The following is a 22,707-nucleotide window of genomic DNA, read 5'->3' as shown; positions in this document are numbered from 1 at the left end:
AAAAACGAACATATTAGAGATATGGCTGACGGCAGTACTGACGTAGCTGCTAAGAAGGAAAAAGTAAGCAGATTGTAACTAGTGCTCCAAGCAAAGATGGTGTTGATGAGGGCAATAAGAGGAATGAAAAAAGAAATTTACAGAATGTAACTAATGCTGTACCCTAAGATAGTGCTGAGAAAGGTTATAAGAGGAAAGCTAGAATCTCAAAAAGAGCGAAAACATAAAAGGATATTGGTACGAAATTATATACGAAAAGTTGTAAAGTTACTTTTCAGCGCGCCCGGCAACTTCTTTCAGTCTGTAGAAGGTCTGAAGAAGACCTCTTTCAGTCTGAACTGTAGAGGTAATCTAACAGAAGAGCAGACACAATCTTTGGTTTTAAGATAATACGTAAAAAACAATAGAATTTTGAACTACACTATAATCACACGTAAAACTCAACAAGAGATCAAATTAACACCCGCGATACATATCCTGCAGATTTTTTGTAACAATCCCTGATGTCAAAATGCAAATTCCGAAAGGTTGCTTTTTAACAGTATGTTGTATTGATATAAAATATTCAAATAAAAAATTGAACAGAAAATACAATATTGTCACATGGGAATATCAACGTGATAAATGAGGTTTCAAAACGCCAAAAAACAATATGGCAAAGAATAAAACTAACCAAGATAGTTGTGTCGCTTTTTCAGGCACCACCTTCGAACACCGATGTATCACCTAAGACATACCCCGAGAACGAAAGTAGTACTCGTCAGCATGGACGATCTTCTGCCAACGTTCTCGAAGACCATGGATTCCATCGGAGTAAAAATTAATAGGCCGTGAGGCGAGGAAAGTATCTAGTGCATTTTGCACCTCTACTAGGATTCCACCTGGCGTCCTATAAGGTGATTGTTAAAGAAATGGAAAAGATGGTAATCAGATCGGTGCAATAACTGACTATGCAGGATGCAATAGCGTTTTCCATCCAAGACTTACAATGGTGTCCCGAGTCATTCTAGGCATGTGGGACTTAGCGTTGTCCTGTAACCGAAGGACCCTTTTGAGACTCAGAATTGCTGCCTTCAGAGTGCATTAATCGTCTGAAAGCCTGGCACGATACCGCGAGTAGTAAACTAAAAACACAGGAGGACCTTCTTCTGTTTTACTGCTATTTTCGATTAATTGGTACCGCTTCATGGGATGCTAACCAATGATGACGGCGCCGTGGAATTCGTACAAGACCCACTTCTCATCCGATGACAACGTCCTTTAAAAAGATGGCTCCTTATTCAGACGAAAAAGCAAAAAAAAAAAAAAAAAAAAAAAGGTATCTAGCCCAGAGTTAAACCATGAGGGAGCCATCGACCAACTTCTTGTGCATCCAAGTTGATAGAGGTACTGCGAATGGTTTCTCCGCCCACACTGGAATGTAGTTCAAGTTGTGTGCATGGCCATTGCTCGCCTCAATTGCTGCCTGAAGATCTCCATTTTGTAAATATTTGCTCTCCCAGCACCTGGTGCGTTTTGAGTGCTTCGTCACCGCCCTTAAGTTTGTTAAATCACCGCTGCAGTGTCTGTGTAGTCATGAAACCCTCACCAGAAGTCTGTCGGATCTTCAGCTCCGGTTCATCCCAGTTAGAACTCCGACACCATATGGTCCTCATGACAATCTGTGGATTTCCTACGTTCACTCTGTCCTTACGCAAGCTCACGGTTTAACTGAACTGTCACAACCAGGGAGTATGCTAGATATACCCATAAAAGCAAAAGACTTTCGCCCTATCTCCATTCGCATTCAAGTCACGGCGGTGGACCTTTTGAACACAGACCTCCCAAAAAGCGACAATATTTTTTTGGTTATTTTATATCATTTCTACGTTTGAATTTCCAAAAAAATTACCACATGCAAATCATAATACGGTGGACGCAAGAGCAACATGTTTTTGCTAACTTATCTAAACAAGAGTAGTGTAATAACCTAAGTTCTGAGCCAAAACACTAAGCCGTTTTGGACATATTTCCTTTGAGTTCTAACATATAGTACTTCTGGGCCAAAATTCCAGGCAAACCCATTTTGAGAATATGTTTGACCAGCAGAGATTGGGCAGGGTGCTTGGCGCATAGGCTTTTATGCTTTCACAAATATTACATACAAGTCTCTACGCACTGATCTTTTACATTAGAGCTTACATACAAGTCTCTACACACTGATCGGTTACATTGGAGCTTACATACAAGTCTCTATACACTGGTCTTTTCCATTGGAGGTTGCATACAAGTCTCTACACACTGGTCTTTTACATTGAAGATTAGATACAAGTTTCTATACACTGGTCTTTTATATTGGAAGCTTACATACAAGTCTCTATGCACTGGTCTTTTACATTGGATTTTAACTTACACTCGTTTCTCTATCTCCTTCTTTTACAAGATACTATCCTATCATTACAGTGTTCATTTTTACTGTTCGGTTTTCCCTTTATCCATTTAGACTGAATGGAAGGAAATTATTTTATTGTTTTTTCTTATATAATAAATGGTTGATGAAATTACCGTTAATACTATTTCTATAATTTTTCCTTCTACTACTTCTACTACTACTTCTACTATCAATACTAGTTATACAATTCGTGAGTTACTTGGTAAAGACAAAACCACACCAGAGATTTAACCAATGACTACTGCTAGCAAACATACACAACAACAAGTTACTAACAAACATTGGAGACATTATTTATGCAGAAGGAGAACCGAGACTTAAGTCTCGAAAACTAATTACAGAACCATTTTCCGACAACATTGTGCTTGTTAAGATCTCTAGTTGGGAATTGTGCCCGAGAGTCGAAGGACTAATAATAAGTTCGTAATTAAGAAAGAGGCATGCAGTTTCTTCAATTCGTTTTCAAGAGCTCAAGTAGCGAATTCTCTTTAGCATTGCACGGTGTAAAAGCTAAGCTACCATTCTTCTTAGCTGCAGAAACTCCTAGAGCAAAAGGTGTACAAAAGGTAATTGCCCCATGCTTAAAAGAAATAAAGAAACGATACAAGCAGCCTATTGTGATCCCTTACAAAATAGAGTTAGCAGATGTACCAATAGAAGACCTTCTTGACCGGATACCAGAGATCTTAGAACGAATAAAGGCAGAACATTATTACTTCCTAGATTTAGACATTACCCAAGACTTTGGAAGTGTGTTTAAGAAGAGAGAGATAGAGGGGTACATTACAAACAATTTTAACATTAACATGGAAGGAAATGTTGGCGCAGAGGATTACGACGAAAAATACTTCATTAAGGTTATATGCAGAAACGACACACTGTTGGAATCGTTTGCCTAAGGTGGAACACGGATAATTCTTCTGTTAAAATTTACAGATGCCAGATAACAAGTTCAGGTGTAACTAAAACATTAGGAAACCACATAGTCGTTTTTTTTTAAATGTCCAGATAAGAGATTGAGAGACCTTCCAGTCCAAGTTAGCACAACAGAACGGTATTACGAGGTTGGAAGCCACTATTTATAATTACAACAACAACCACTTGGGCACCACAACCAAGAACTGGGATTCTATACTCGATTGGTTAACCTTATTGGAAAACACTAGATGTTACTTCGTTAATGCAACGTTCTATAAGGTTCCAATATCTACTATGTGGGCTAAGCTAACCAGCGTCCTCGAGAACAGTTGCCTTATAGTTAACAAAACACAAGGGCTCTTAAGCTATTCATACTGAGGAAACTTACATACTAATAAGTTAACTGGATTATAAATTAAGCTGCTAGTGAACCCGAATGTACAAGAAAAACAGATAAGGTTTGTGCAGTCTACCTTTAGTTTAAATACGTTGCCAGTTAACTACATTACAGTTACAGAAGAAAGTGATTCGAAATTACGTTAGTGCTCTTTTGTACCTAACTAAGGCTAAAGCTCTAACATACTTATGTGTCTTGTGCTCTCGAACTGTAAGCGCTAACAATCGATAAGTAAAATGTAACTCCAATTCTGTCCACGGTAGAGAGAATAAGGGCTTCGCCTCGTTTTCTTTCTCCTCTTTTCTATTAAGTTGCTGTATTAAATGTTAATTTTTCTTTAGTTTCTTCTCCTGTCTCTCTATGGATGTTTCTGTAATTCTCTTGCTCTTGTCGTATGGAAAGTTCCTCTAGTTCTGCAGCTCGTGTTTTGGTAGACCTTAGGTAAATCTTATTAGGTGGACAAATCTCTCTAATAGTGCAAGGACATAGAGCATTGGTAATGTGAATTCTCTTACGATACACTTCTAGAATAACATTTTCTGTCGATACCAAACCTAAAACTCTTAAGATCGATGCTTGTTGATATAGCGAAAAAGTGTGTGTTAAATTTTGTAAAGTACGTCTTGCCCTCCTTTAAATAACACGTCTGGGAAAAGCTTAATTTTGAATCACTTTCTTCTGTAACTTTAATGTAGTTAATTGGCAACGTATTTAGACTAAAGGCAGACAGCACAAATCTTATCTGTTTTTCTTGTACATTCGAGTCCTCTAACAGCTTTATTTGTAATCTAGTTAACTTAGTATGTAAGTTTCCTCAGTATGCATAGCTTAAGAGCCCTTGTGTTTTGTTAACTATAAGGCAACTGTTCTCGAGGATGCTGGTTAGCTTAGCCCACATAGTAGATATTGGAACCTTATAGAACGTTGCATTAGCGAAGTAACATCTAGTGTTTTTCAACAAGGTTAACCAATCGAGTATAGGACCCAGTTCTTGGTTTTGGTGCCCAAGTGGTTGTTGTTGAAATTATAAATAGCGGCTTCCAACCTTGTAATACCGTTCTGTTGTGCTAACTTGGACTGGAAGGTCTCTCAATCTCTTATCTGGACATCTAAGAAAATCGACTATGTGGTTTCCTAATGTTTTAGTTATATCTGAACTTGGTATCTGGCATACGAACTTATTGTTTATTTTAACAGAAGAATTATCCGTGTTCCACCTTAGGCAATCGATTACAACAGTTTGTCGTTTCTGTATATAACCTTAAGGGACTATTTTTCGTCGTAATCCTCTGCGCCAACATTTCCTTCCATCTTAATGTTAATCAATATGTGCTTCCATCTTAATGTTAAAATTGTTTGTAATATACCCCGCTATCTCTCTCTTCTTAAACACACCTCCAAAGTCTTGGGTAATGTCTAAATCTAAAAAGTAATAATGTTCTGCCTTTATTCGTTCTAAGATCTCTGGTATCCGGTCAAGAAGGTCTTCTATTGGTACATCTGCCAACACTATTTTGTAAGGGACCACAATAGTCTGCTTGTATCGTTTCTTTATTTCTTTCAAGCATGGGGCAATTACCTTTTGTATACCTTTCGCTCTAGGAGTTTCTGCAGCTAAGAAGAATGGTAGCTTAGCTTTTACACCGTGCAATGCTAAAGAGAATTCGCTACTTGAGCTCTTGAAAACGAATTGAAGAAACTGCATGCCTCTTTCTTAATTACGAATTTATTATTAGTCCTTCGACCCTCGGGCACAATTCCCAACTAGAGATCTTAACAAGAATAATGTTGTCGCAAAATGGTTCTGTAATTGGTTTTAGAACCTTAATGGCGTTGGCACTCTACTCAGAATTACTAAAGAGCGCAATTTATCGAAATGATCTGAGTATATAACATTATAGCAATATATTTAATGGTAGTAATAATTAATTTTATGTTGATATAATCAATATGTGCTTATATAATTAATTAATAATTAATTCAAATTTGTTCCAATTTAGTGCAATTATAAATATTTCGTTCCAAAACTTTAATATATTATTCCCTGATTATTGTTGATTAGAATGAAATGATATTATATTTTTCTTGAAGCTTGATTTGTTTTTAATTATCTTAAGAACTAGATGTTGGAATGAAAAAATGCAACTAAACTGCACACCGCAGCGCAAATCCGTTGTTTGATTACTTATATTTGTCGAAAGAGGCTGTAGCGATCTTCTTCCTTTCGATATTATACTTCATCATGTATTACCAACGTACTTTATGTATTTCGAGAATAAATGCGCAAAGTCTTAACATTTTAAAAGGAACATCTGTACGCTAGCGGCACTCGCATTTTCAACAAGATGTTCTACAACTACAAGGTCCTACTATCACCTATTTCGCAGTGTAGCTAACGAGTTGAAGGTGTTACCAATCAGCCGTGAGCTGAAATACTGCAAATACATAATGGCTCGTAAACGACCTTTATCAAAAACCAGAAAACGAAATAAGCGCTCAAAATCTACTCGAACCTTCGCTAAACGTCGCAAAACTGAAATTGTTGTTTCTGTTCATGATTCTTCTCCGTGTTATCAAGAACGAGGAACCGCTGAAGATTCAAGACAGCATGATGAAAGGTAAGATATATATATAAACTTCGTGTTACTGGAGTATGTTAGTAGATAACTCTTTATATTCGTTTTTCTTATTATTATTTAATGTATATTTACATTATTTTTGTCTCTGGTTTTTAATTATGTTTTGTTTTCGTTGTTTAGCATCTGTACTCAGTACCTACCAGTTTCTGTATACAATCTATAATATATTGAGTAACTATTTAGACTGGGACGGAATATTTTACTACATTTAATACTCTCTCACTGCGAACCAAATAAGGGTACCAGTGTACTCTAAGTTATTTCAATAAATTAGAGTGCTAAAAACAGTGGCTCGCAAGGATACCTGTGAACCGTAAGTCATACCAGGGGGGGGTATATCTTCGAAATCTTGGTTTACGTAGGTATAATATTTGTCAATTAGGATCGGACTGTAAGCAAGATATAAATAATGTTGACGATTAAATAATATAACATTCACATGTGAGAATCATTGTCGTTCTGAAATATTCCATGGTACGTATAAAATTTGTGCGTGTCATTTTGTTCGATCTTAAGCACAATATAATAAAAATTTAATGTTAATGGACTAGAGATTATGTGGAAATAATTATGATGATGATACATGTCATGACAAAGAGCGATGTATACGAATATGATGTTGATTAAAGAGAAGAAGTACGATTATAATTACATGCCACTTAGTCCTCAAACATATTTGTCAAATAAAATATTTACTTTTGCAAAACTGAGATAGGCAGCTTCAGAACTGCGTAAACTGACGAGCACCTAGTTATAGAATGCAGTATAACTATATGGATATTGTACATGTGGACAACTTCACACTATCCCTCCTCTCCCTAATTTATTTCTAGTATAAAAAAACTCTTTCGGAAATAATAATTTTAGCAACTAACCTAAACTAACGATTTGAGGTAAAAAATCTCAAAATCGGACGGGTAAGTGTGAAGTTGTCCCGCCCCTTATTTCATTAGTTTGAATAATAGATATAATAATAATAATAAGTCTCTTCTACCAGTTATGAGTACATCCTATCTCGCAAACGGTACGGTGGGTGAAACAGATGAACCAAGAATTTCTCTGTTTTGCACATCACGTGACTGACTAGCTTCGGGTTAGAATTCCAAGCATTGAGAAGCAAGCAAACGAGGGGATCTGATAAGACTTTTTTTTTCATTTGTGCTGCATAGAGGGTTTTCACATTCGAATTGGCATGTCATTTCTACTCCCCCTCCTGCCGGATCGGTTTTCCTTATTCTTGTTCCGCCAAAATTGTTTCTAAGTATTGACTCAGTCGCGGGCATTTCAGGTGCCATAGTAGGGTATCCGTTTCGCTTTCTTTCTTTCAAGGCATGGTAAAAACGCCAGTCACTACGAAAAGTAGTGCATTTCATATATTGTAGCTCCAAATGAGTGTATTCTCCATGTTAGCATGCGTCTCTATCCTCTCATCTGGTTTATAGTTTTAGTCGTCTTCATCCACCATTTTTTTTTCAACGTCGACCAAATGTTCACATCGGGAATCTTATTCGCAAGCCCACGCATCGTAGGCTATGACTTGAATGATTTTTTTTCTAAAATTTGTTTACATGTTGTACTATAGCAAGCAATTTATGCAGCTTTTTAATTTACTTGGGTACTTTCTAGCTGAAAAAAGTTGTGTAGAAACCAAGGTTGTAGCTAGGGGAGCAAGGGTTCCAAATTTTGATTTGCCTTCCAAATATTGAAACTAGTATATAAATACACGTTTGCTATTTATACTACTAGTTTAGTATATATGCCCCCACCCAAATCAGAACTCTGGCTACGTTCCTGGTAGAAACTAAAAAAATGTAATTGCTGAGCATTTTGAACGTCCGAAAACGTGATTCGCAAAAACTTTTGACGCGCAATTACAAGTTCTGATGATAATTGCATCACAAAAGTGGTATGATAGAAGAAAAAAATTCATTTCTCAGTGAGATCCGACTTTTTCAACTTCTAAAATGTGGAATGTGCTATTTATTATTCTATAGGAGTATTTTTTTTTTCATTTGCTCAGAATTTTCTGGGAGAGGTGTGTATGAACCCATAGACTCCCGTTCATCTGCACGTCTCTATATATATCACGTAGCTACCATTGTATCACAACGATGCCTCTATGCTATGCATAAGAAATTGAAGTCCTTTAGAACGGCTGTGTCCGTCCGTTTGTCTATCTATCTGTCTGTCAACAGGTATCACAGCAAAAACGGTAAGAGGTATCGACAAGCGGTCGTTCCAACATCCTAAGAATAGATTCCATCTCCTTCAGAAACCTCCTACTTACCAGAACTGGTAGAAATCGGCAATTTGCGGTTTTAACTCATAACTCATAAAACGGTACCGTAACAGCTATCGGCAAACGGTTTTCGGAAATTAATTCAGGGTCTCAAGGAAGCAAACCACTTCCACTTCTGCATTTATACTAGAACCGAAAGTGATACATATTCACTATTACTTCTGGTTTCAGTTTATTGTTATACAATTAAAGCGGTAAAATCTATCAACAAGTGGTTTTTGGGAATCGATTAAGCATCCCATGAAGAGATTCCATCTCCTTCAACAACCTCCTACTTAAATTGGAAGTGGTCGATTTTTCCACTTCCTGTTTCAACAGTAATAGTCATAACCCCGAAACGATAATAGCTAGCGTCAAACGGTTCTCAGAATTTGATTCAAGGTGTGAAGGAAACAACAAATGTCGAGCATGCAACCGGGAAGTTAGCCATTCTACTGAGAAATTAGACTAAAAGACGAAAGTGTCAACTGTTTATAAGTCAGCAGTTTGGGCCACGGTATCTATTGGAAGTGGTTACTCAAACCTAGAAGAATACCTCAGCATTTTAGATATTCCATGCATGAGCAAGACTATGTTCTCTAACATTGAAGGGAAACTTGAATCCGTAAGTATAGTCTATTTTTTTTTTGTTCTATATTTATCCAGACACATGCACACAAACCAATCAGACAGCTGCATATTGTGCGTGTGCGTTTAAAATTAGATGTATATGTTAATCTAAAGCGAGTGAGAAAATCTACTATCTCATTTTGATAAAGTATCTGTAAATAATATGAGTTTATGTGGTTAAAATAAAGAAATTACTACAAGTGTCAGTAGTGTGAGAAAATTTGTAGTATTTTGACGAAAACAGGAAAAAGATCTTCAATGTTTATGAAGGAATTAATGATTTGGGGAAAACCAAATTGTACCTAACGTTCATTCGCTACTATGACAAAACCTTACTGAAAGTGATGAATAAATATCATTGCTTGGTATTGTGCGTTCGTTTTGTCTTCTTTTATCGTAAATATTTTGATTTACTTCTTTTTCGAAATGAGACGTGATTATTTTATTTTTCGTCTTATAAAGTAATTTTGATGTGTTTTACATGTGTCATTTGTTTTTTCTTTCGTGATTTTTATTTCGGAGAATCTCATCATGAGGTCTCATTTCCCTTTACCAACATCCTTCTTCGTACGTCCACAAAAACACTAAGAATTACTTTTCACATTCATCTGCGAACCTTATACATTTTATCGTTGTTCTGTAACTGACTCCTTTCTCTTACTCAAACATTTTTTCACGGTGTATTCTAACGTATAGGAGAGAGAGAGCACCCCTGCTTTACACTTCCATACAATTTTTTTTTTTTTTAGAGAATTAGCGGAAGACGATTGTTGCGATTGCTTGTTTGCTGATACTCATCAACGTGAGCCGAAACATATTTACGTGTGGGTCAACATCAAATGTGTGCTTTCTGATCACACTTGATAATCGTAGATGCACACTACATTGCTATGTATTTTATTTAGGTTTGGAATGAAACTCTCTGGTCACAAATGAAATTAGCAGAAGAAGAGAAAAGAATAGCGATTGAAAAGGGTAATGTTGATGCAGATGAATGCCTTGGATTACGGTATACTTGGACGGAGGCTGGAGTCAAAGGAGTTACGGTCAGAGTTACAACGCAGCTTCAGGAGTCGTAAGTTCTGCATGTCAGAATGTTTATATTTATTGCCATATGTACTCATATTACTACTAACCTAAGATTGCTTTTTTTTAACATTTCTGTATGAGTGTTACCAGCGGGAATCAAACTTTTGATAGCTCGTATATATATGTGAGCAATTACTTCTAACTATAGCGGAGATATTTGTCAATAAAGTATGAAATGTATTAAGTCGCAATAAAACCTTTATACAAGTTTATAATGTTTAATAAGTTAATGAAAATAGTACAATACATTTTCTGATCATATTATGTATAACTGTAGATTGTTTTCTTTTACGAGTATATATACTTGGGATATGCTAGTATCAGTTATATTGATGTTAGTAATATATGATTATTTTTATTACAGTTGGCTGTACTGGTCCTACATTTGCTTAAGAGAGCTGCAGATGAATATAACAGGTGACGTATATTGCTTTGGTAAACAAGGTTGTATATATATATTATTATTATTATCTTCTAAATATTATTATTTATATTCATAAAATTATCTTTAATGGCATTCCACATTTTGTACCATTATCATTAATAAAATTAATAAATTACTTTTCTATAATCTTGTTGCTTTTTTATATATATATAATTAAACATACTTCAACACTCTTGTACCAAACAATTAATAATCTCTGGCTCCAGTATGCGATAGTTTGAATAAAAGTTGTAATTATAATTAAAATACCTATAGAGCATATCCTAGTAAACTTCAGATACTTCCTTCATCACCAATGACCTCTCAGTAGGCATACTTCCTCGATTTTCATCGAACATTATATGTGGAACTTTTAAAACCATTTGCTGATCCGTGTACAGATAATGGGTTATAATTACTAAAATTTAGATAAAGTCCCAAACAGAATTTAGATAATATTAAAATACATCTCATTTTATTAATGAAAACCTGGAGTGGGTTCAGCTATAAGCACCCCATTTCTTCAAATTCCATCTGGCTGAGAAAATAATATAAACAAACTTTAGATATAGTTAAATGTAATTCTGTTTTCCTTTCAATCGTAATATTTTTGAAACAATCTTGCAATATTTCCCGTTCCACAATTTATTATTTGCAATAGTCAGTACTTTAACTTAACATTCTTTTAACAAATTCTATCACTTTTTTAGTTTGATTATTATTCAACAAAAGAATATTTTTTTAGGTCTTAATTACTTTCTTCTTTTTTTGTATGTTAGAATTTTATGGTGTAGAATTGTACATTTTTCGCCAATACTTGGAATGATTGTAGCTTTGCCAACATTACATTAAAACTTCATAATAAAATTAAAAGCATAATTCAGTAATGATTATTGTAAACAAAGAAAAACATGTTGAATAATCATACTGCCATCTAGGAGTTTGTAATACCATCACGAAATGTAGGGCATTACAATTTACCGGTGGTGACTAAAAATTACCAGACAATTTCTGTTGACAGTTCTTGCTATATAAAGTCGAAGTAAGGTTTGTTAATATTCCGTATTCCTAAAATGTGTTATGTTAATATTTTTCAACATCATAATAACAAATAACTTAAATAATAAGCTGATTTCTCTATTAACAAATTTCCAGTAGTAACACAGAATAAACTTTAACAAAAACAATTACAACGAACAAAACGAAACATGGAATTAAGTTCAACGGGATTTCCAATTCCGATTAGCCTGTGTCGCGGAATCTTTCTTTCTTGTCTGTCTTCTTTTTATTAAATTTACAATTATGTACCAAATTCCTTCTTCAATTTGTCCATGGTACATATCGTGCTTCTGTTTGAAAGCTACACATTTCTTTTCTTCTCACAGTTTTACAATGATCTTTGATCTTCCTTTTGCCGTATGTCTTCCTTCCCCGAACTCCTGCATTTGTCTGTTCTACTATAGTTTTCTTTCTCACTTCTTTCAAATACTGATGCAGTCGTTTCATTTTAGTTGTCGATTTTCATCTCCTGATGGGAAGTATTTCACTGGACAGTTCCAGATTGAATTTTTTCTTTTTCCCTTCCAAACAAATTACTTCTTATTGCTATTGATATCTTTCAAGTCATTATTAGTGAAAATTGCCTGTAATGTTCCCTTCATTTCATCTAGTGGGATTGGAGACTTTAGATAGTAGTCTGCTTTTCCATGAATTTCAATCTTTACTCTTCTTTTCTTCTTTCTAAGCAATATGTGTACTTGAATCTCTTATTTGGTCACTGTTTACGAGATGTTTTCCTACTCACAATCCCGTTTCAATTTACTTTGAAGTTTACTTCCTGTCTACAATCACGTTGATTTCGCCCTGTAAGTTTCACTCCGCTCACACCAGAATAATTTACTTTCTTATTACGTAGTTTATGTTCCCTGTTTATTTGTTGATCACAGCAGTCCTGTTTATCTGTGGATGAATTGTCACTTCCCTCTAAAATATGAATATCATCTCCTTCGCACTCATTTTGTTCCACAAGAAATTTATTTTCTTTGCACTGATGTTCTTGGTCTATATCCGGTACCTCGATTTCCTTCGATTGACACTCATTACCTAAGTGTTGGCATTCCTGTGTTTCTTCCTTCACAGTACTATTTATCGTTTCATTTAATCTATCAATTTCGATTTTATCTTCTTTTTTGATGTCAAACTCCTCATATTTTAAAATATCTATTTCTGGCTTTTCTGGACATTCTTTAGGAATTTCTTCCTCTAACCTCACAATTGATTGGTTGGTAATTATTCTAAATTCTTTCAGAGTCTCGGCATGTTCTTCCCTCACATCTCGTGCAGATACTGTGAAATTCTTAATGTCACCTCTTAATTGGAACAGTTCTCTCAAAATTAAATCTAATTTATCTTCTATTCTTAAATTCGGTTTAACACTATTTGTCATTGACGTTCCTCCTTCTTCCTCATTCAAATTTCTCGCATTTGGATTGTTTACCCATTCACATATTTCATCACTATCATTGACAGAGTCCTTTCTCTTATTCACTATACGTGACATTCTTTTATTTCATTAAATAACCCATTTGGGTTCCCACTAACATTAGGATCCGATGTCTACTAAATTTCAAATCGTACTTGTTTCCTAAAAGATCATTAAATTTCTTTTCACAAATTTAGACACATAAATTCTCCAGGTCTAAGACTCCGAACATTCTGCAGTCGAATCTCTCTCACTTTCATTTGCTATAAATATGGCAAAGATGACATACTACCTCCGATGATTCCCCTTCGAAGAATTTATCTCTGGCGCCTTCTGGTAAATAACTGCGAAGATTCATCCTCCACAAGTTAGTATAACGACCTTCTTATACTGAAGCAAGAAAGTCCCAACTTTATAGATCCTGATGCTGGATGTCGCCCAATTTATCCTGCCCTTCCTTCTGATATTAACGCGCAACGGAAATAAATTTACTACAGTAATGCGTAAAAGTCCTCAATTTAGGGAGCCCGTACCCGAAGGAATCGAACATATATAGTGAAATTACTATTAGATATAACAGAAAATCAAAAATATCGAAAGTGTGATTAAGATTCATTGTATTATTGAATTAATAGAAACTAGGTAACATAATACATGCATATACATATAGATATACAAACATAAATCAGTAAACATGAATCGATGACGTTACTAAATCACATTATCTGTACATGACATTAATAGCAATTTTAGTCCTTTATAGATAGCAGAATTCCACAATTCGTCCAAAGATATTGGAGATTAGGACGTCGGTAAGTATCATATGTAAGTATCATTTATTTTATTTTACTCTTAGTAGCTTTATAGTAGTTTTAGGATGTTCAATAAATTTTATGTTCATATTATGTATAACTGTAGATTGTTTTCTTTTACGAGTATATATACTTGGGATATGTCAGTATCAGTTAAATTGCTGTTAGTAATATGTGAATATCCTTATTACAGTTGGCTGTACTGGTCCTACATTTGTTTAAGATAGCTGCAGATGAATATAACAGGAGACGTATATTGCTTTGGTAAACAAGGTTGTATATATATATTATTATTATTATCTTCTAAATATTATTATTTATATTCATAAAATTATTCATTGGTGGCATTCCACACTTTGTAACATTATCATTAAAAATTAATAAATATTTTTCTATAATGTTGTTGCTTCTTTAAATATATATAATTAAACATACCTCAACACCCTTGTACCAAACAATTAATAATCTCTAGCTCCAGTCTGAAATAGTCTGAATGAAAGTTGTAATTATAATTAAAATACCTATACAGCATATCTTAGTAAACTTCAGATACTTCCATCAACACCATTGATCTTTCAGTCGGCATACTTCCTTGGTTTTTATCGAACATTATATGTGGAACTTCAAAAACCATTTGCTGATCCGTGTACAGATAATGGGTTATAACTACTAAAGTTTAGATAAAGTTCAAACAGAATTTAGATCATATTAAAAGACATCTGATTTTATTAATAATAACCCGCAGTGGGTTCCGCTATTAGCACCTCATTTCTTCAATCTCCATCTGGCTGAGATAATATTATAAATAAACTTTAGATATAGTTAGATGCAATTCTAAGTTTCACTTTCAATTGTAATATTTTTGAAACAATCTTGCAACTTTTCCAGTTCCACAATTTATTATTTGAAACAGTCAGTATTTTAACTTAATATTTTTTTTAACAAATTTTATCACTTTTTTAGTTTGTTTATTATCAACAAAAGAACAATTTATTAGGTCTAAGTTACTTTCTTCTGTTTTTGTATGCTACAATTTTATGGTGCAGAATTGTACAATTTTCGCCAATACTTGGAATGATTGTAGCTTTGCCAACATTACGTTAAAACTTCATAATAAAATTAAAAGCATAATTTAGTAATGATTATTGTAAACAAAGAAAAACATGTTGAATAATCATACTGCCATCTAGGAGTTTGTAATGCCATCACGAAATGTGGGGCATTACACTAAGATAAGTCGATAACAACACCTTTAGGATGCATCCCAAATATTATATTAACCTATTATCCCTGTTGCTTAGTTAGCTCATGTTAAAGATCCTTGATTTCATTCATGGTAAAGGCCTATGAGGAGGATTATAAAGAATGCGAGTCTAACGAGTGATCATGATAGTGTGCTGGTGGTGTTAATAGTGATTGGTATTGGTAAAAGAAGAGCAATTTCTACATCGAAGATGAGGAAGATTACTGCAATGAGGAAGAATCGTAAAGAGAAAGGGAAGCGTGCTGAGAGCTTAGGGTCAAACCCACACTCAAATGCAGAACTTTTTCTCGGTCATTAATAGTTTCGTTTTGAAAGGAGGGCTGAAATAGCTATGACAACTAATAGTTAATAGAGCAGTTGTTGGAATTGTGTTGATTACAATTTCATTTAGATGATCATTTTGTTTGGAAGTCAAATATACTTTATATATTAAATAGGCTAATTACCCAATCAATAAAGATACATATAAAGAAATAATCATACTACGTCTACGAAGTGTCAATATCAGGCAGGGGCTTCAAATCCAAAGTGGTGTGTAGAGGGAGTAATGTGAAAGTAGATGACGTAAGAGGCAACTGGCTATGAATGTAGAGCCAATGATAATATGTAGGCCGTGAAAGCCTTTTGCTATAAAGAATGTTGACCCATAAACGGAATCTGCACTGGTGAATAGGGCTTCAAAGTATTTATATGCTTGTAGGGCCGTAAAATACAATCTTAGGAGGATTGTAAATAGTAGACCTTGTGTGATTAGCTTCTATTAATCTGTGATGATCTTATGTTACAGTGACTCCTAAAGCTAGGAGAATTGCGGTATTAGCAAGGGGAATATGTATAAGATTAAATGGAACAATTCCTACAGGTGGCCACAATAAACAAATTTCTACCGTTGGTGCCAGTCTACTATGAAAAAAGGCTCAGAAGAATGAAATGAAGAAGAATATTTCAGAGATAATGAAAAAAATTATGCCTCATCGAAGACCCAATGTTACTATAATATTGTGCAGTACTTGATATGTTCCTTTTCGGGTCACATCTCGTCATCATTCAATTATAGTTAGTTTTATGATTAGTATACCAAGGAAGAATAAGAGGGGTCATATTGATGGAATCATTTAGTGAGATCTGTAGTTGTAATTAAGCCACCCAAAGCTCCAGTAAGTGGTAAGGAGCTTTGGTCAATTAGGTGGTATGGGCGATTTTGTGGTGCTGACAAAAGTAACTTCTTTTCAATATAGTGTTACTAAAACTGCGAATACGTAGGATTGGATTACTGCGACGGTGGATTCTAGTATTAGTAAGGTAATTTGACCAATTATTAATAGTGAGAGTATGGATAGTGATAAGGAAGTTCCAGTGTTACCTAGGAGTGTTAGAAGATGTTCCGCAATTATATTTGCTATTAGCCATACGGCTAAGGCGCCTGGTCGAATAATGTCACTAATTATTGCGATAAATACTATGAATGGCAAGAGAGGGGCCGGGGTCACGGAAGGAACTAGGTGAGCAAATATGTGTTGAGTGTGATTAATTCAACCATAAATATAAACCTTAATCATAAGAGGAGTGCTAAGGTTAGTGTAAAGGTTAAGTGACTAGAACTAGTAAATACATAGGGGAATAGACCTATTAAGTTGTTAAATAGGATGAAAGAGAGGAAAGAAATGAATAAGAAGGTTCTTCCCTGATGGCTGGTAGGACCAAGAATGGTTTTAAATTCCTTGCGAAGGGTTAAGGTAATTTTATTTCATAAAATATTTGACCGCCCTGGAAGGAACCAGAATGGCATGGTAATAATTAATAAACCAATTACTGTTCTAAGTCATTTGAGTGATATATTTATAATTGAAGTAGAGGGGTAGAAAGTTGAAAAAGGTTTGCTATCATTTTCAGTTTATGGTCGTTGTTTTAGTATTACTGCTGTCTTGTGTAGGACAGGGAGCACTTGAATTAAAATATATAATGGAAGCAAATAACAACTTACATAGGGAGAATAGAATGAATAATTTGATTCATTTTAGGGATAATATTTGAGGAAGAGAAAAATACTATTGTACAGTGGCTCAAGCATGACATGGTTATGTTATAAATTAACTATTTTTTCCCATTGGAAGTAATTAATATTTTACTATCTTTTGGTTTAAGAGACCATTGCTTACTTTCAGCCAACGAATGAAAGTTCTTGTATTATTTTTCCTATTGAGTTAATGAATACTGAATGAGGACGGGCTTCAACAACAATTGATATAAAGCTGTGATTAGCTCCACAGATCTCTGAACATTGACCTGTGCGTCTTATATTAGCTGCTACTTGGTTTAGGCGTCCTGGTGTAGCGTCTGTTTTAATTCCAAACGCTGGCATACTTCATGATTGAACAACGTCGGCAGCGGTAATTAGGATACGAATATCAATGTTAATAGGTAACACAATGCGATTATCTACATCTAATAGACAAAATGAATTAGGATTTATTTCATTAACAGGGATCATATAAGAGTCAAATTCTGTTAAGGAGAAGTCTGAATATTCATAGCTTAAGTATCTGGTGTCCAGTTGTTTTAAGAGTAAATGCTGGTTGATGGATTTCAACGAGTAAATATAGTAAGCGTAGAGAGGGTAAAGCAATAAAGATTAGTGTGATGGCGGGCAGGATTCTTCAAATAGTTTCTAGGATTTGTCCTTCTAGTAAATTGCGGTTAATATATGTGTTTGGTAACAGAGAGGCTAATAAATATCCTACAAGTATTGTAATTATAGTTACGCAGAGCATTGTGTGGTCATGAAAAAGTACCATTTGTTCTATTACTGGGGATGCAGCATCTTGAAACCCTAGTTGATTTCAAATGGCCATTTCTAAGAAAGATGGTTATTATCTTATATTTGGGGCTTAGGCCCAATGCACTTATCTGCTATCTTAGAAATTTATTAATAAGGAAAGTTCTGCATAACTATATTCTGCGGGGTGTAAGTTTTGAAATCATTCTAGGGATGTTTTTGTTGATCTGAAAAAATTACTGGACGAGCACTACCAAAGGCTTTTCATATAATAATTACAAGCACTAAAACAGCGACGAAGGAAAGGAATGAGCCGATACTTGAAACTATATTTCATGTAGTATAAGCATCAGGATAATCCGAGTGTCGACGTGGTATTCCTCTTAGGCCTAAGAAATGTTGAGGAAAGAATGTGATATTTATCCGTAAGCATATTACTAGAAATTGAATTTTCAATCACGTTGGGTTTATTGTTGTTCCTCTGAATAAGGAAAATCAATGAATAATTCCTGCTATGATAGCAAACACGGTCCCTATTGATAATACATAATGAAAATCTACTTCATAGTAACTATCGTGTAGAACCATATCTAATGATGAATTTGCTAGTAAAACTCCGGTAAGACCACCAACTGTGAATAAAAGATGAATCCTAAAGTTCATGAAATTGAAGGGAAGTAAGTTATTTGCGCACCGCGGTGTGTGGCAATTCACCTAAATACTTTGATTCCCGTTGGGACGGCATGAATTATTGTCGCTGCCGTAAAATAGGCACAAGTATCAACGTCTCTACCAACAGTGAATATATGATGAGCTCATACGATAAACCCTGGGAATCCAATTGCCAGTATTGCATAAATAATTCCCAATACACCAAAAGTTACCTTTTTACCACTTTCTTGGGTTACAATATGTGAAATCACACCAAGTCCTGGAAAAATTAAAATTTATACCACAGGGTGACCAAAGAATCAGAATAAGTGTTGATATAAAATGGGGTCACCTCCTCCGGAAGAATCGAAGAAGGAAGTATTGAGATTCCGGTCAGTTAGTAATATTGTAATAGCTTCTGCTAATACAGGCAGAGATAACAGAAGTAACACGGCAGTAATTACTACGGACCATACAAATAGAGGCATTCGTTCTAGAGTTATTCCAGAGGTTCGTATATTAATTACAGTTGTAATGAAGTTTACTGCTCAGAGAATTGAAGAGACCCTGCTAGATGAATGGAGAAAATAGAGAGATCGATAGAGGCTCCGGCGTGAGTAGTAGCTCTGGAGAGAGGAAGATGTACAGTCCATCAGTTCCTGCACCACTTTCTACAATTCTTCCAGTTAAGAGGAGAGTTAGTGAGGGGGGAGTAATCAAAATCTTATATTGTTTAGGGGAGGAAATGCTATGTCGGGTGCACCTAATATTAGAAAAACTTATTCATTACTAAATCCACCAATTATGATTGGCATAACTATGAAGAAAATTATAATGAAGGCATGGGCGATTACAATTACATTATAGATTTGATCGTCTCCAATTAGTCTACCGGGGAGGCCGAGCTCTGCTCGAATAAGAAGACTTAGTGATGTGCCTACTATTCCTGCTCACGCCACTAAAATTGTACCAAAGTCTTTATGATTTGTGGAAAATAATCATCGTTGCATTTAAATAGGATGGCCGAAATGTTAGGTGATAAATTGTAAATCTATTTATGGCACAAAGCCTCCTGTTAGGTCTTATAGTCAATATTATGATGTCGGACTGCAATTCCGGAGTAGTAGTTAATATACTAAGACCTAAAAGGTTGCCTTTTATTTATGGCTTTCAAGGCCATGAGTTTTTTTAAACTTAAATTCTTTATTTATAAAGTGTTGATTGTAAGAGGTAAAATAATAATACCTCTCAGTGAGGCAATCATAAGTATTGATCTAATTAGTATTTCTTGGTATTTTTCTCATTAAAGGTGTTCATGTCTGTGTATAATGGTTGATAATGAAGGCAGCATAACCAATATTTTCTTTACCATAAAAAGAGTGATTGCTATCGTTGAAAGTAACGTGTAGAATAAAAAGTAAAGTGATCATGTTTTATCGCTTAATAGTAAAGCTACCAGTATTCAGCCGGTATGGTTAATTGATGAGAATACTATAATTTTGCGTAAGGATGTTTGATTTAGGGCCCCAATTGAACCTACAATTAAAGATAGAATTAAGGTTAGGTGAATTAGGCTTGTCGGTGATAATCTATAAGAGAGTAAGCTAAGGAGTGCTAGTTTTTGCCAGGTTATTAAAATAACACAGTCTATTCAAGGTATAACTTCTATTACCTCAGGTATTCAGAAATGAAGAGGTGCTTCCCCCATTTTAAATAGGAGAGAGATGGAGATCAGATAGTATGCACTTTACAGACCTATGTACAGTAAAATAATAGCTATTAAAAGCAAGGATCTTGCAATGGCTTGAACTAGAAAGTATTTTAGAGCAGATTCGATATGACGTTGATTGTTGGTCTTTGAAATCAGGGGGATGAATGATAGAAGATTAATTTTAAGACCAATTCAAGTACCAAGTAATGATGAGGACGTTAGGGAAATGAGGGTCCCCAGCATAGGTGTTGTGGATTATAATAAAGTTTTAGGATTAGCGAGCATTAGAAAAAGAAGAGTAAAAACTTCATATGCGAGGTATGAGCCCACTTGCTTTTCTTTCTACATCTTAGTGTACGGCGCACGTTGATTTTTGATGTCAAAAGTGAAAGTTTAATTCTTTTAGGTGTAAAAAGAGTACAATAAAATACTTGATTTATCCTATCACGATAATCCTTTAATCAGGCATCTTATTTTTTTCTTGTTTAATTATTACTTACAACGACATACAGATATTTAAAAAGAACGGGATTTAGTAGAATTAATTAAATTTAGGATTTATTATATATTAATAATAATTAAGACTTAAAAATCTATTAAATCCTCTTTATTAACCTAAAATACCGGTTAAAGGTATATTAATATGCTTAACGTATTCAATAAGTGCTAGCTTTTACTGCATATGAGTAAGGAGAAACTAAATATACTTGTATAGGATACAATTTTGTTTGAGAGGGAAAAAACAAAATTGTATCCTATAACAAGGGGTATAAACGTTTCATTTAATACTAATTCTTATTGATTAAGGTTAAATAGATAATAGTTTTTTAGTTTAATATATTTTAGTGGCAAAATTATCCTGGCTTTTCTTCTCTTATTTATCTGGTTGTACGTGTATTCTTTGGAGGGAATAAGAAAGATTATTGGTCCTTGAGGGTAAATAATGAGCTGTAGTTGGTCGCAGTACTTGCGTTTGTTCATTAATTGGTGTTTAAAACAGTCAAGGTTTAAGGAGATCCGGCGAAATTCGTGCCAGCTGCCGCAATGAGACGAGGGGGTTGGAGGGAAGATCAAATGACGGTTAATGTGTAGTTATAATTTGAATAGAAGGGCTTTATTCTTTTTTTTTTTTTAGGTGAAATTATTAGTTGAAGTGAAGAGTTCGGTTGTATTGAGGCTATGAAATTATTTGTTAGACTAGGATTAGATACACTATTATTTTTAATGTAAAGTGTAATACCTGGGTAATAGCAGTTATGTTCTTGAAACTCAAAGGATTTACGGTATTTTAGATTATTCAGAGGAATATCTCCCTTAATAGACAATCCACGATATATTTTTTTTTTTTTTTGCTGTTGTAGAACAGTTTGTATACCGCCGTAGTTGATGGTATTTGGAGAGGGGCTAAGTACCTTCATTATCCATATTAGGAGAGACTTCAGGTTAAGGTGCAGCTTACCAGTAAGAAGAGATGGATTACAATAAGATGTTTAGTACGGATTTTGATATGAAATTATTCAAGTGAAGGTGGATTTGAATGTAATATTAGTTATTTTACTAAAGTGAGTAGGGCTCTAGAATATGTACACATCGCCCGTCGCTCTCATTTATTTAGGTGAGATAAGTCGTAACATAGTGGGTGTACCGGAAGGTGTGCTTAGGTTAGTTACAAAAGAGAGTTTCTTAGTTGAGCTATTCGTTTATATCGAAGAGGTTTCTGTGCGATTCAGATTATTTTGATTCAAGGACATACTTATTATTGCTATTATTAGTATTAGTGTTAGGTGAATAAACTTGATTGTTGTTATTGTATAGGGTAAAGAATAAATTTATTGGAGTTACAGTTGATCAGTACGGTAAGGGAATGTTTAAATAAATGAAAATTATTTTTGAGAAAGAAAACATAAGATGTTGTACCTTTTGTATCAGGGGACACTGACACAACCGTCTCAAAAGAAGACGTCACACAAAGTATTGACAGGCAGGTGCACATAGTGATGGGTAAATTTTCAGGAAGATATTTTTCGGGAATATTCCGGGAAGATTCCCAAAAATGAGAATTTTCCGGGAATTTATTTACAATCACAGAAAATTGCAATCTATTACTATATTCTAATTTCAAAGTTAAATTTGTTTTTATATCATAGTATATTATCACTGTTGTCCCCAGAGAGTCTTTAAAATGTATGTTCTGAACGATGTTAT

The 22,707-nt window shown here is 34.5% G+C and overlaps 1 protein-coding gene across 3 annotated transcripts in view; it reads right to left on the bottom strand.

Moving 5' to 3' along the window:
• Window positions 1–22,707, bottom strand: part of LOC145667989 (uncharacterized) — a 64,225-nt gene that overhangs the window by 4,985 nt on the left and 36,533 nt on the right. The window lies entirely within an intron of this gene.

Source organism: Thermobia domestica, chromosome 13 (assembly GCF_964235325.1).
Source record: "Thermobia domestica chromosome 13, izTheDome1.hap1.1, whole genome shotgun sequence".
Lineage (NCBI taxonomy): Eukaryota > Metazoa > Arthropoda > Insecta > Zygentoma > Lepismatidae > Thermobia > Thermobia domestica.
The sequence above is the reverse complement of the archived record's forward strand: the minus strand, read 5'-3'. Positions and strand labels throughout refer to the sequence as shown.